The sequence below is a fragment of the Pinus tabuliformis genome, chromosome 2_2, assembly GCF_031772625.1.
Source record: "Pinus tabuliformis cultivar Carrire ecotype Pingquan chromosome 2_2, CPIR1, whole genome shotgun sequence".
In the NCBI taxonomy this organism is placed as follows: domain Eukaryota; kingdom Viridiplantae; phylum Streptophyta; class Pinopsida; order Pinales; family Pinaceae; genus Pinus; species Pinus tabuliformis.
In genome coordinates, this window is record NC_142300.1 from 602,528,878 (window position 1) to 602,544,797 (window position 15,920).

Consider the following 15,920-nt stretch of genomic DNA (forward strand, 5'->3'; position numbering starts at 1 on the left):
ACACTGTCGAACGAGTCTTGGTGGGAAGAGTTCGGGGCAAGAACTATACAGCGACACGATTAAAACAATGGGTTGCAGAAGTATGGGGACAACACCTGGCCGAGCTACCTTTCGTTCAACCTTTTGTTCACGGTTGGTTTACACTGCGATTTTCTCAGGCCGAGCATACAAATTGGGTACTGTCATCCTTCTGGCATATTGAATAGGCCCCTCTGTTGCTGAGGAGATGGAGCCCCCTTTTTGATCTAGAGAGGGAGCAGTTAGGGGATGGGTCTCTATGGGTTCGCCTCCCGAGGCTGATGCTACAATTCTGGTCTGAGGACATCTTCAGACGCATAGGGAACTCTCTAGGCACCTTCCTAGAATACGAAAAATCATACCTCTCCACTGAAATCATGGCTTATGAGAGGATCTTAGTCAGTTTGGACATCAAAGAAGGACTACAAGAGAAAATTACTCTGTGTTGGAGGAACTTCACGTGAACGTAGATCCTTGATTACGAAGGGGTTCCATTTAGGTGCAATCGCTGCCATAAAGTGGTTAACCTCTACAAGGATTGCCCCTTGATTGGAAAAGCGAGGAACAGATACAAGGGGAAGACAATACCTACAAAGGATCCTCAGGCACCAACAATACACACCTATTTGGATGAAGAAATGGAACACTCGAGCCCTGAAGTAGCAGAGAATTCCCCGCCCTTGGAGACTCCAAAGAAGCATGGCAAAGCATCTTTTTGACCACCCTCTCCTCCACTGACTAGGTCAAGGGCGGCTGCAGAAGCCGCACTATCTTCAGCTATGTCCTCTTCTGAACCCTGCTTTGTACAATACTCTAATTTATCTCAATGCATGGATGTTTCAATGGGATTTCAACGGAGCTCTGTTTTTATGCCAGCCCCCCCCATTACCCTGACTTACTCTCTACATCCCCCTCCCCCTGTTTACTCCTGTGCCCCCCCATCCTTCCCACAGGTGAAACCATCTGCATCCTCTGATTCTGATCAAGGTTCTCTTCTCCACAGATACTCGCTTCGTTCCCGATCTCGATCACAGGCCCATGACTCCATAGGCATTGGTCTGGTATTCTTCCCCCATCCCTCATAAGCCCCCTAGAGGGTGACCATCCTCCCTATCCAAAGTCAAGCGACAGGCTGGGGAGGAGATTGTCGCGGGGTGACAACTTAATATAGACCGGGTTCTTAGAGAAAAAAACACCCTGGGATCGTCCCTCCCCGAAGCTACTCTCTTTTAGTTGTTAAGGGATAGCTAGCCCTGAGAAAAAACTAGCTTTGCGAAGGCTTCTTAAGACTTAACATATTGATGTTGTTTTCTTACAAGAAACCCAAGGCCTTGTTGAAGCCATCTCTCACTTCCTCGAATCCATGCTTCCCAGATGGTCCTTCCAAGCCCTTGATGTAAATGGTCGTTCGGGGGGCATAGCCTTGGGTTACAATCCCCGCTCTCTCAAGTTGTGTAACATTTGGGGAGGCATTGGACACACAGGGGCATAAATTTTCTCATCTGAACTGGGTACAAACATCAGATTGATTAATGTATACAGGCCTCGTCATCATCGTGAAGTATTTTGGGAATAATTTTTGACCTCTAACCTCCTGTAACCTGACAAAATCATCTTGGGAGGGGACCTTAATTTCTATGTTGGTTCTCATATTCTTGGGGAAATCATGCTCAGGTCGATCCCCTATCTGCTTTCTTTAAAAATATTCTAGAGAACAACAACTTTATTGATATCCCTTTGCAAAGATTCTACATACATGGAGGAACAAAAGGATTGGAGAGGACAACCTTGCAAGAAGGCTTGATTGATTCCTCATCAAGGAATAATTACAAGGTATGGGCTTCATATTTAGACAGTGGGTTGGATCAGGTGGTATATTTGACTACTCGTCGATATTCCTTGACATAAGGGTTGGAATATGCAAACCTAGAGCCCCCTTCAAATTCAATACCACCTGGTTGAAGGATGTCTCCTATACTTGATTGGTCACTGACTTCTGGAAGTCCCACCCCCCTGCTGCTGGTGGGAACATAACAAAAGGCCTTGTCAAAAAATTAAAAGAGACAAAAAGGCTGTCAAAAATCCGGGCACATAGTAAGTGAGAACAGGAAGTACAAACCCTAAGGGGCATTGAATCATAAATTTCTTCTTTGGAGGATGAGAAAGGAGGGGTTTTCATATCAAGAGATCAAAAGGATAAGCTCACCGAGTTAATATTGAAGAGAGGAAAAATCCTAAAAGATCGGGAAGAAACATGGAGATTGAGAAGTAGAGCAATATGGTTGATGGAGGGAGATGACAACACAAAATTTTTCCACAATTTTGAAAATGGCCGAAAGGTAATCAATACCATATGGAAACTAAAAAATGAGCAGGGAAATGAAGTGCATACCTTCTAGCAACTGGCCTCTCTGGCCACAACACACTTCAAACAGATCTATTAGGAACCCCCCAATGCCACTCTTGCTGAAGTCATCAGAGTAGCACAACTCTTCCCTCGGTTTGTAGATCAGGAGAGTGCTATGGAGTTGAACAGGGCAGTCACTATATGGGAATTGGAGGCTACGTTGAAATGGTTTAAGCGTGACAAGAGTCCTGGATTATATGGCTGGTCAATGGAGTTCTATATAAATCTTTTTGAAATCCTTGGAGATGATCTACTTAAGGTCACTGAAGAATGTAGGACCACTAGTCGAATGTATGGGGCCATCAATTCCACTTTCATCACTCTCATCCCCAAATAAAATAACCCGACCTCCTTAAATGACTTCCTCCCCATCTCCCCGTGCAATTGCATTTATGAAATCATTGCCAAAATCATAGAAAACTGTCTCCGACCCATTCTATCCACCCACATCTCCTCAGAACAATTTTCCTTCCTTTGGGATCGTCAGATTCATGAAGCCATTGGTACTGCTTAGGAATTGATGCACTCCATCAAGACGAAGAAGATTAAAGGTATGATCATAAAGGAAAACCTCTCAAAGGCTTTTGATTAGGTAAGTTGGATATACCTCCGAATGCTCCTAACTCATTTAGGATTCCCATATGAGTTTATAAAATGGATCATGTGTTGCATCACAAACATATCCTTTAGTGTCTTGGTCAATGGAACAACAACAACTTTCTTTTACTCTGAAAGAGGCCTCAAGAAAGGGTGCCCCTTGTCCCCTTTGCTATTTCTGTTGGTTATGGAGGGGCTTAGTAGACTTATAAAATATATGCACCATAGAGGAAGACTCAGTGGAATTAGGATCACTGAAATATGCATAATAACTCATTTACTCTTCGTGGATGATGTGTTGATATTCCTCAATCGTGGAATTGGGGACTTGACTACCTTACAAAACACCATCTCCCTTTTTCAAACTGCAATAGGCAGCAATTCTAAATCCACCATTACAACTATTGGTTGCACCCCACATGAGATCCAATTTACTCTTGACCGGTTCCCCTTCACCCTTTTATAGTTGGAGGATGGACTCAGGTATCTCGGTTACACCTTGAAACCCCATGGCTACAAAATAGCTGACTGGACATGGTTAATATCAAAGCTAGAAAGAAGACTCAATATATGGTACCATAAGTATCTCTCTAGGGCCGGAAGAATAGTTCTCATCAAAGCTGTTCTTGGAGCCACCCCAATGTACTGGATGTCCCTAGCTTGGATACCTAGAGGAATCCTTACTAGAATACAAAATCTCTGTTGCAGGTTCCTTTAGAAAGGAAAACAAACAGGGAGGATTTTTGCATGGGAAAAATGGGATTTTCTTACCTTCCCAAAGAAATGGGGAGGGTGGGGCAAAGAAAAATTGGAATATTTCTCCTCTGCTCTTGTGGTCAAGTTAGGATGGAAACTGATCACAACAAATAGCCTTTAGACTATAGTGGCTTCCTCTAAGTACATCGCTCCCCTAAATATGATGGATTGTTTTAGACAGATGAGCAGGAATAAAAAAGGGATCTCGACCATCTGGAAAGAAGTGCTAAAATTTTTTCCACTCATCTGAGATGGACTCACTTGGAGAATACAAGCAGTCACATTTGTATGCATCGGGCTAGACCCATGGATTGGGTGTGGTAACTCCCACAAGCTACCATAAGAACTCAAGCTCCTCCTTGCCAACTCTGGCATTACTCACATCAACCACATTTCTGACATGGATCGATCCACCTTCCTCCACCAAGCCTGGAAATCTGCTCACAGTCTGCACATTCCTCAATAGTGGCATCAATATTGGGTGGACTACACAACTGCCTTAACCGAATCACACATCATAATAGTAGAAGGGTAGGATGAGATTATTTGGGCACATGCAAAAAACGGGCGATACTCTCCCAAAGAGAGATACCTCTGCTTAGCAAGCATTCACAAAACTCAGCCTATAGAACTATGGTGGAAAAGCACGTGGAAACTCAAAGCACCCCCTAGAACCAAACTACTCATGTGGTCAATTTTGAAAAACAAGACTCCCACCGGAGAAAATTTGATCAAGAGAGGACAAAATGGACCTTTTTGGTGCAGCTTATGCAAAGTCAGCTCAGAATATGCAGATCACCTCTTCCTCACCTGCCCTATCACTATAGACCTCTGAATATCTGTCCTCTCGAACATCCCCACTCAGTGCACATGGCGGGGCTTGTCTACCATAGAAGCTTGGACCACATGGTGGACATCCTCAACCCCAACAAAGGCTAGAAACCTTCCCCTCCTTATCTGCTGGGAAATCTAGATTGCTCGTAACTGTCTCATTTTTCAGAATATCGTTCCTCACTAGCCCTCCATCTCTACCCGACTTCTGGAAGATTATAACAACATTCCTGAAGACAACGACAATCCCCCCACCAAGACATATTGTCCCAAAAAAAATTGACCACACCCAGCCATGGGCATTTTTTGATGGATCTGCACAAGAAGCAAGGTATGGGGATGGTGCCATCCTATATCTTTCAGATTCCCATCACTTCCAAATCCTAATGGGGCTTGGAGGGGGCACAAACAATTTTGCAGAGCTCATCATTGCCAAACACCTCCTTCAGTTTTCTTTAGAAAAACATTGCAGGAACCTACAACTTTTTGGGGACTAAAAAATTGTATGCAATTGGATTAATAAAACATCAAACTGTTATGCTTACACTCTGAGGCCTATCCTGGATGAGGCCCATATACTCATCTCTTTATTTGACAACTTTTCTTGTTGTCATATATACAGGGAATGAAACTCACTTGCTGATATGCTATCCAAGGAGGCAGCAATTAGGCCACTTGACATATGGATGATACAGGAGCAGAAGGATGGAGCACACTACCAGTATTACCATTGCCCTTTCATGGACAATACAATATAGGCTCAACAAGAGCCTGCTTTTTTGCTATATGTTAATATTTTCATGTTTATATATTACCAGTTGTATTTACAGACATACATACTCTTTGAGTAGAGTATTTTTTGATAACCTTATATGAACATTACTGAAGGCAGATCCTCCATGCGCGAAGAGCTTACTTTTTGTATTCCTCTACTTGACAGGCACATAGCCTCATATGCTGCATATGCGAAGAGCATCTACAACATGTAATTTTCCTTAAATAATGAAAATTATGATGTTTCCAAAGGGAAAAAAAAGAGGTGATCAACTCCTATATCAAAGATCAAAAGTATCTCTTTATCTCAAATAATAGTAAGAAGAAAATAAAAATTGCTAAAATAACTAGGATAGATTATAAATAGTATTTAGAAGTACCAGAAGATGACATTGTCACTTAGTGATGTTCTTGCTTTCACATGACCAGTTCGTGATGATTGTACTTTCACATTGCCCTGCATTAATGATTTCTCTTTCATTTTGCTTTACTGGTTAACTTGAAATTAACGAGAAATGGTGTTTACTTGGAAAAAATAATCTTTGCAATATTTTTCCGAAGTTTAAATATTGTATGGAATTATATCAATAGAGAGGACGAGATTGCAACTTTGTAATATATTTGCATTCACAATGTCGAGTTTTCTTTTACTCTCTTTCAATTATTCATATGAAATAAAGTTTAGTGCAACTGAGTTTTTTTTTTTGGTTTCTAAGTTTATGAAGAGATGTTATTTACCAGTTTAGTTGAGATAATGTTTAGTGAAAGAAAGAAAGAAATAATTTTTTTTAACATCCACGAGGCTAAAGATAGCCTATGGGACAGATTGCTTCTTCATCTGCTTGATGTATTCGACCCTTTTTCTGTGAAGCTTCACAATAAATGTTTCCAGCTTCTAGAGAAACCCCTCGCTAAATAGATTATCCCAAGAGCTAGCTGCCATCATATCTGCATAACTTTCCTTGTTGTCTTTGAAGGCCTCACATTCTAAATTGAAATGTTTTTCTATTCCCACTTTCCTGGAAGAACAAAAAATGCATACCCTTTCCTCCCACACTTCCTTTGGCCTTTTCCAGTGCCCTGTTTCACAATGGAGTTGAATGAATACTTGGTCAATAAATTTTAGTGAAGTGTAAGTTTGTTTTTAAAGGTCTATGACTGAGTTGTTGTTTTAAAAAGTTTGTGATTGAGTTGTTGTGGTTTTACAATTTAGTGAACTACGTGATGAGTTGTTTTTTTTGGTTTAGAAGTTCATGATGAGATGCTATTTTCCAGTTAAGTTGAGATAATGTTAAGTGAATGAATACTTCATCAATAAAGTTTAGTGCAACTTCATCGTGTTTGTTTTTAAAGGTTCGTGATTGAGTTTTTGTTGTTATTGATTTTAAAACTTCGTGATTGACTTGTTGTGGTTTTACAATTAAGATAATGCTATGAAGATTTTTTTTGTCATATTTTTTTGGTATAATTAGTGATTGAATTGTTGTGGTTTTACAATTAAGATAATGTTATGAAGAATTTTTTTGTCATATTTTTTTGGTATAATTAGCTCAGAATTAGGTAGAGATTTTTTGGAATCACAAGTTTCAGTTTGTGTTGTAAACTCTCCACAATCAAAGGCTTTAGGAGTCTTTTAGGGTGCTGAATCCATAATTCATATACAGTTAAAAACTGAGGAATGCATTCCTTCGGTGGTTTGTTCTTGATTTAAGAGATTTCAACCCTCTCAATCATCTCCTACAAACCTCCGCCTAATCTGCAATCAATCCCATGGACTAAAACTCCTAAAACATAGAAGAAAACCACTTCAACCATGCAAAAACAACCCCTAAAACCACCCAGAATTGTCCCTCAAGTCTCGACCTACTCCATAGATCTACTTGGCCTCCAAACAATATTAGGAAATCACCAACCGACTCCTCCTTTCTTTGTTGAAGTCTACTCTTTAGATATGCGTCCCAAATAGATGTATCCCTTGTGATTTGGATGTGCTAATGAGGTCTCACAACCCTCCAAAGAGCACCTCTAACTCCAAGCTGACCTAAACTTGTTGAAAAATTATCCCACTTGAACATATAAAAAATAATATCTCTCTTTATAGACCTCTAATCTCAATTATTTTTGTGGCCCCTAGTCATTTTAGGGTCCTCTATCATCTCCATAAGTCAAATCAATGATAACCCTCATGGTTTTGGCCCCACTTTTTTGGGTACAAAGCCCCAAGCTTGGGTTCTAAGGCCACAAAGCACATTTGTGGTGCTCCTTCCTCCAAACCTTGAACCCGAGGGCTTGGAGTACCTCCAAAGCTACAAATATCAACAAGAGGTATTATATGCTAATGTATAATTGTTTGACATGATGATGCAAGAGCATGAGGCTTGAAGGCGAAAGGCTTCAAACTTATTCAAAAAATACAAAAAAAGTTTACAAGAAAAGGAGTGGGATCCTTTAGCTATCAATTTACAAGCTTTCTAGATAGGATTTGAGCTAGGATTTAGGGATTGAGTAGCTTTGTAATAAATTCATGCAGTTTTGATTCAGTTAAGATTCTTGAGGAGAATATCAACGAGATTAGATATTGGTTAAGATTAGGCAAATTCGATCCAGTGTTTTAAGGATCTGATTGTTAGGATGGAATAATATTTATGTAAGTAATGAATGATTTTATAAGGATTTTGACTAATTCGAATGATTTTGGTCATATATGATTAAGTTGTAGAAAACATAACTCTATGTATTTATGTTGTGTAAGTGGTCAATCTCGGAGGTCTTGCGTCCCTCCACAGTGTCTCTGTGTATCATTAAATTTCCAGTTTGGCTTGAAATATTAGAGTTTTGTGTGATTGCTTTTAAATTCTTTTCATTGTGTATTAGCAACTACAAAAGTGAGAGTGTACGGATTTCTTGATCCAGGAATGAAGTGCCACACTCATTCCTAACTGTTGATTTCATTTTCAATGCCTTACATCATAGTCAACAACAGGGGTTGGCTTTGGTTTTAACCCATGTAAAAATAGAAGTCCAGTGAGCCGTAGGATCTAATGGCATTTGTTATCCAATGGATATTGGGTCTTAGGATGGTCGGGATGTTAATCTAAAACTCGGACCAAATTTTTATAAATGGATGTTCATAAATCTATCGGCTTTGTGAGGCGGGTAATGTCGCATGGATCTCCGTGTGATATCACAGTGACCATCAGATCACTGTTGACTGTTGACCATTGGATCGATGATTAATATCGCATCGCATGTTCATGAGTGAATGAACTTGGCATATAGGAGTTGCGATTTACGATTTGCGATGTGCGATGATCAATGATTAATATTGCATCGCAAGGTTCAAGAGTGAGTAACCCGTGCCAGCGGAGTTGTGAAATGCGACGTGCGATACGAGGAGCGCTGATTAATATCACATCGCATGGTTATGAGTGAATGAACCTTGCCTAGAGGAATTGCGATTGTGACATGAGATGTATAAGGGATTTGTAAGGCACCTGTTGTTGTGGCTAAATTAAGCAGTTATGATAATTTAGTAGTATCGATAACTTTGGAGGTAGATGATTGATACTCCGTAAGAAATCCAAGAAGAAATTCTGCCCGAACTTGAAGAAATTGTTTCCGGCTTTGAAAGATTGTCACTAACACCTGCACCCAGGACACCATTTGTGGTATCAGAGTAGCTTACTGATATTGAACAGGATCTCAAGGATCAGAAAAAAAATCCCACATGGTTGTTAGAGTTGGAGGAAGAGGTGGTGGTCAAAGAAGAGGACGATCGGTTGCAAATGTTGAAGTGTTGGAAGCTATGCAACAGATGCAAGCTAGATTGGAAGCAGTGGAAATGGGAAGAGATGAAGATTCTGGGGATGTCAGTGAACCTTAAGCTGGAGCTACAGAAGATGAAGAACCTGCAGATGTAACTCCTGAAATGAGATTCTTAGGTCATTTTTGAGATTTTACATCCAAGCTTAGACTTGAAGTCTCAATTTACACAGGAAGTTTAAGCCCTGAGGAATCGATAGACTGGAAAAATGATATGGAGAAATTATTCGATTATGAAGAAACATATGAAGGAAAGATAGTGAAGTTTGCTGTCACAAAACTGAAAGGATACGCAGCACTTTGATGGGATGGAGTGCAGGTGGAAAGAAGAAGACTTGGCAAACAACCAATTAAGAATTGGAACAGGATGGTGGAAAAATTGAAAAGTAAGTTTCTGCTAAGTGATTATCAACAAACATTATTTAGACAGATGCAAAATCTTAGACAAAGTTCTATGATAGTAAAGGAATACACAAAGGAATTCTACAAAGTGAGTACGAGAGTAGGAAAAATTCAAGATACAGATGAGAAGGTTTCCAGATATGTGAATGGTCTTAGAATTGACATTCAAGATGAGGTAAGTGTACAGTCTCCTAAAACAGTAGAAGAGGCTTACCAGATGGTATTGAAGGCTGAAGGAAAAATCATGAGGAAGAAGTCTGCCAGAAATAGAGGTACTTTCCGAGGAAGGGGAAGACAAGGTAGTAGAGGAAGATCTACAGCGTCTGGAGATGGAGCTATCAACAACTCAAGTCAGCATGCACCCACAGGAGGTGATGCAAGTGGCAGAGGGAGTTTTTCCAGAGGAAGAGGAGGTCGAGAAGTTAAATGTTACAGATGTAACAAACTGGGACATAAAGCTTATGAGTGCCCAGAAAATATAGGAATGAATCAAAGGAATGCAATTGTTGCAAAAGCTGAAGAGGAAGCAACAAAGGTAATAGATGAAGAGAATGTACCAGAGAAAGGGGAATCTTTGGTAGTCAACAAAATTTTGTTAAAATCAGCTAAGGAAATTGTTGAACCAGCACAAAGGAAAACCTTGTTCAGGACTGTGTGCAAAGTTCAAGGGAAGTGTTGTTATATGATAATAGATAGTGGTACTACAGATAATTTGGTCTCCACAGAAATGGTGGAGAAGTTGAAATTGAAAGCAAAGAAACATCGAACACCTTATAAGGTGTCATGGCTTCAAAAGGGATATCAGTTGGTAGTGAATGAGCAATGTGAAGTGGAGTTGCAGTTGGGAAAATACAGACACAAAATCTTGTGCGATGTAATTCCTATGGATGTGTGTCATATATTGTTGGGTAGACCATGGTGGTATGACAGAGGAGCTATGCATGATGGAAAGAAGAACACATACAAATTTAGCAAAGATGGTGTTAATCATACATTGTTGCCAATAGAAGAAGAGGATACATCGAAGAAACCCGATTCAAAGACCCTATTTCTGAGTGGAAGGGAGTAATTACGACAAATAGAAGAAGATGAGGTTAGTTTTGCGTTGTTTTTCAAACCTAAGGTAATAATTACTTCCACAAAAGTTTCTGATTTACCAATTGAAATTCAAGATATGTTGGACAGTTATTGTGATATCATTGTAGATGATTTGCTTGATGAGTTACCACCCATTAGAAAAATCAGTCATCACATAGATTTGATTCTAGGAGAAAATCTACCTAATAAAGCAGCTTACAGGATGACTCCCATAGAGAATGAAGAGATTAGGAAACAGGTTGGGGAACTGCTAGACAAAGGACTAGTTAGAGAGAGTTTGATTCCTTGTGCAATGCCAAGAGTGTTGAGCCCAAAGAAGGATGGAGGCTGGAGAATGTGCACTGACTCATGAGAAATCAATAAGATAACAATCAGGTATAGATTTCCTTTACCTAGGATCAAAGATTTGATGGATTGTTTAAGTGGAGCTAGATATTTTACAAAGTTAGATTTAAAAATTGGTTATCATCAAATCAGAATTAGAGAGGGAGATGAGTGGAAAACTGCTTTTAAAACCAATGAAGGATTATATGGGTGGATGGTAATGCCTTTTGGATTGTCGAATGCCCCTAGTACATTTATGAGACTTATGAATGAAGTTCTGAAGGAGTTTAATGGTAAATTTGCAATAATATATCTGGATGATATATTAGTTTACAGAAGGTCTAAGGAGGAACATGTGAGACATCTGAGTTATGTCTTACAAAATTTAAAACAAGAAAAACCACTGTTAAATTTAAAGAAATGTTCATTCATGAAGGAGGAGTTGGTGTATTTGGGCTTTGTTATTTGTGTTGAGGGGTTAAAGATGGATCCAGAGAAGATCAAGGCTATCATGGAGTGGCCTTCACCAAAAAGTGTCTTTGAGGTAAGAAGTTTTCATGGTCTTGCTAGTTTTTACAGGAAATTCATAAGGAATTTTAGTAAGATTAATGCTTCAATTATTGACATAATAAAGAAGGATAGACAACCATTTAAATGGATTGCTGAAGCAGAAAAGAACTTCCAACTGTTGAAGAGAAAGACTACTGAGAAACCTATTTTGATTTTTCCTGATTTTAATAAATCTTTTCAAGTGAAGTGTGATGCCAGTGGAGAAGCAATTGGAGCTATTTTGAGTTAGGAGGACAGGCCTGTAGCCCATGTTAGTGAAAAGCTAAATGAGACAAAAAATAAATATTCTTCTTATGACAAATAGTTTTATGCAGTGGTGCAGTCTTTGAAGAAGTGGAGACATTACTTGATGTCCAAGGAGTTAACATTGTATTCGGATAACCATGCATTACAGTACATTATGCAACAGCCAAATCTTAACCAAAAGCATGTAAAATGGGTAGAATACCTGCAAAGCTTTAATTTTGTATTAAAACATATAACTGGTCAATCAAACAAAGTAGCAAATGCCTTAAGTAGAAAAATAATTTTTGTTCAAAAAAGTCAAATTCAAGTGTTGGGTTTTGATTTCCTTAAAGAGTTATATGAGAATTATCTAGATTTTAAAGAGGCATTTGAAGCTTGTAGAAATCCTGTTTTGTTAGATAGAAGGAAGTGGCTGGATTATTTCCTGCAAGAGGGAATGTTGTTTAAAAGAAATCAATTGTGCATATGAAGTTGTTCTATAAGGGACAATTTAATCAAGGAGAAACATAGTGGAGGACTTGGAGGGAATTTTGGTGTATACAAAACTTATGAACAGTTGAACATGTTTTATTTTTGGCCAAAAATGAGGTCTGAAGTGGAAAGGTACGTGAAAAATTGTAAAGTTTGTCAGTACGCAATAGGAAGGAGTCAAAACACAGGTTTGTATGTTCCATTACCTATTCCAAATAGGCCTTGGGATATGGTAAGTAAGGACTTTGTTTTGGGTTTACCAAAAACTCAAAGAGGAAATGATTCAATTTATGTAGTAATTGACAGGTTTTCAAAAATGGTACATTTTATTTCATGTTATAAACCAGTGATGCTACTCATATTTCTAATCTACTTTTTAAGGAGATTGTAAGATTACATGGGTTACCTAATAGCATTGTTTCAGGTAGAGACACCATATTTGTTGAACATTCTAGAGGACATTGTGGAAGAAGCTTGGAACTAAATTGAGTTTTAGTTCTACTTATCATCCTCAGATTGATGGACAGAGTGAAGTTGTAAATAGAAGCTTAGGTAATATTTTGAGAAGTCTTGCAGGTGAACATCCAAAATAGTGGGATCAAGTATTGGCACAAGCAGAATATGCATATAATGATTCTCTTAATAGGAGTACAGGGCAGAGTCCATTCCATATAATCTATGGAATGCACCCAAGAGGACTGTCTGAATTGAGAGACTTGGGAAAAGCCGCAAGGAAAAGTGCTAAAGGAGAAGCTTTTGCTACAGAAGTTCAAGCAATACATGAATATGTAAAACAACAACTACAGGACAACAACATAAAATACAAGGGCAGAGCAGATTTGAAGAAAAGAGAAGTTAATTTTGAGGTTGAAGATTTGGTTTTAGCACACCTGAGGAAGGAAAGATTTCCGAAAAGGGAGTATAATAAGCTAAAGTTTAAGAAAACTGGACCATGTAGAGTCTTGAGAAAATTTTCTGCAAATGCATATGAAATTGAATTACTCCCTGATATTGGAATATCTCAAATTTTTGATGTTGCTGACTTATACAGGTATGAAAAGGAATAGGCAGATGACATAGTAGAGGATCGAGAAGAGCAAGAGATTGATTGGGTAAAGAAGTTACCTATAGCAAAGGAATTGAAGCCAGAAAGGATTTTGGACAAGAAATTGTTGAAGAAGACAAGAGGACATGAGTATTTATAGTGTTTGGTCAAATTGAGGGATCAACCAATTGATGAAGCTACTTGGATGAAAAATTCCATGCTACAGAAGTTGGGAAGTTCTGTAGAGAGCTCATGGATAAGAGCCCATGAATAATTTTTTCCTCAGGAGTCTGATGCAGGAGCATGAGGCTTGAAGGCGAAAGGCTTCAAACTTATTCAAAATTATGGACTTTTGTTGTCAAAAGGTTGTATATGGTATGCAAAAACTGGCATGGAACTACATTATGTATGACTAATTGTCATATTCGCCAGTCATAGCTTAATAAATGAAAGAATGTTGCATTGCATTTGCATTAGGGGTTTGATAACAATGGTCAAATCCATTCTATAAAAGGATTTGAGTAGTGTGCAAGGTCATTGAAGCCCTTGATACTTTTAGTATGAGTTCCATAGTAGAATGTGTTCGAAGTCGGGACAAATGGGCCTCATAATTTTTATAAAAGGAATTTGGAAAAATTACAAGTGTGGAGGCATTATATTAATCCATGTGATTAAGTATTAATATGGTAATGATGATTAACACTAATATGCATTGTGCTTAATTGTTAAGAATTCCATCCATGGAGATCAATGCAAAGTAACAAAAAACATGGAGTCGATGAGAGCACAAAAGGGGGAATTTCCACATTACTTAAGATGGATTTTCACCTTGTGTGGTGCCAAGCTTTTAAAGAGGCCTCTATGGAAGTAGGCATGATCAATAGTAGGCTCGGATGAGAAAATGTCTGTAACTTGTCACTGAGTTTTTCGTCATGCCATAAAGTTTTAACAATGACTTCTACCAGGTGTGAATGTGTGGCCGCTATTGATGGAGGACAGGACAAAATACCCTCTCCATATTTAAATAGGACGACATCGCTTTGCACGAAGGTCTTGGACTTAGTGGGACCCCTAATATTACCTGAGATGGTATATTCCATGTAGGAAGGGTAAGAATACGTGGTTTCCATGTAGTATTTTGGATGATGTGGAGGTTAGGCTGATGAGGCACCTGGGAGACATGTGGTAGTGGTTTTGTAGTGCCAGTTGGCTTGGCCAATCCCACATGGTATTGAGGTGGAGGTAGACATGGCTGGGTGACATGTCACCATGGATCTTTGAGCCCTAGTATTATTTTGTAGTGTTTATTTGTAATGGCATGTGGTATATAGAAGACACAGAACAAAAACCTCCCCATTACATAAAGTAGATGCTCACATCCCGAAATGCTCTATATGTTGAAAGGGGTAAATTCCAAAGGAATAGCATGGGGTGTGGTGGTTCTATGGCCATGTGGGACTTTCTGAAGCATGGAAGAACCATGTAGGCCTCTTGGTAGTGCGACATGGCCATACTTGCTAATGTGGCAAGGTTAAATGATCAAATATTTAATTGAGCATAACTTTTGATCCAAGCATTGGTTCAAGATAAAATCTATATCACTGGAAATATATTGATGAGATGAATACAACAGTTTTGTCCAAATTTAGTTCTACACACTTTGGGTGAGAAGGAATTGAGGTAACCCCTTCTTCATAATGACACCATGGAGGTTAGGTTAATTAAAAGTAACACCTCATATTTAGCTAATATTTGTACAATGGGATGGGAGGAAGCATTACAGAGTGGTAACAAAGAAAAGGATCTACTCTAGACCTTTGCAGATAAGTTTTGGAGGTCTAATACAGAGTATCAAAGCACCCCGTTTTAGCACTTCGACTAAATGGACCTAGAAGGGAAACTTTTGCACTCTATTACAAAGTGTAGTGATTTATAGTGATTGTTTCTCAATGTGTGCAATGTGTTCTACTTTTAACATTTGAGTATGGATTGCATGTTGCATGCAAGTTTTGAAAATGATATGTTAATTATTTTATAATGATCATACTAACTTGAAACCTGATGTTTCAGATAACCTCACATCCCTATACTTATTGTAGGTTTTCGAAGGAAATAGGTAAATATGGTCCTTTTTATGTTGTTGGATAATAGTTATGTGTGTATGAAATCACATAAGATGAGAAAAAGGGGATGAATAGTAGAATGGAGTAGTGAAACACTGATAAATCCTAGCATGGATGGGAATAAGAGCCAGTGGAGAAAAGGAGAAAGGAAGGATACCATAACTAGATGGAAACCTTGAGAAGTATTAGAGCTAAGTTGAGTAGTTATAAGGTAAACAATGTAAGGATTTTCATGGCTCAGGTGTAGTAAGAAAAAGTAAATGAAATTATACTATGGAGCCTGTCATATTTGCAAAGGTAGAGGTAGCATGATCTAGGTGTGAACTACTTATGAAAGGATAAAGGTAAGCAAATTCCATAAGGATTTGGAAGGCATGAACTGAGCGCTGATGGTGTAGAAGGAAGTAGATCTAAGATAAGGCATAAGAAGATAAAT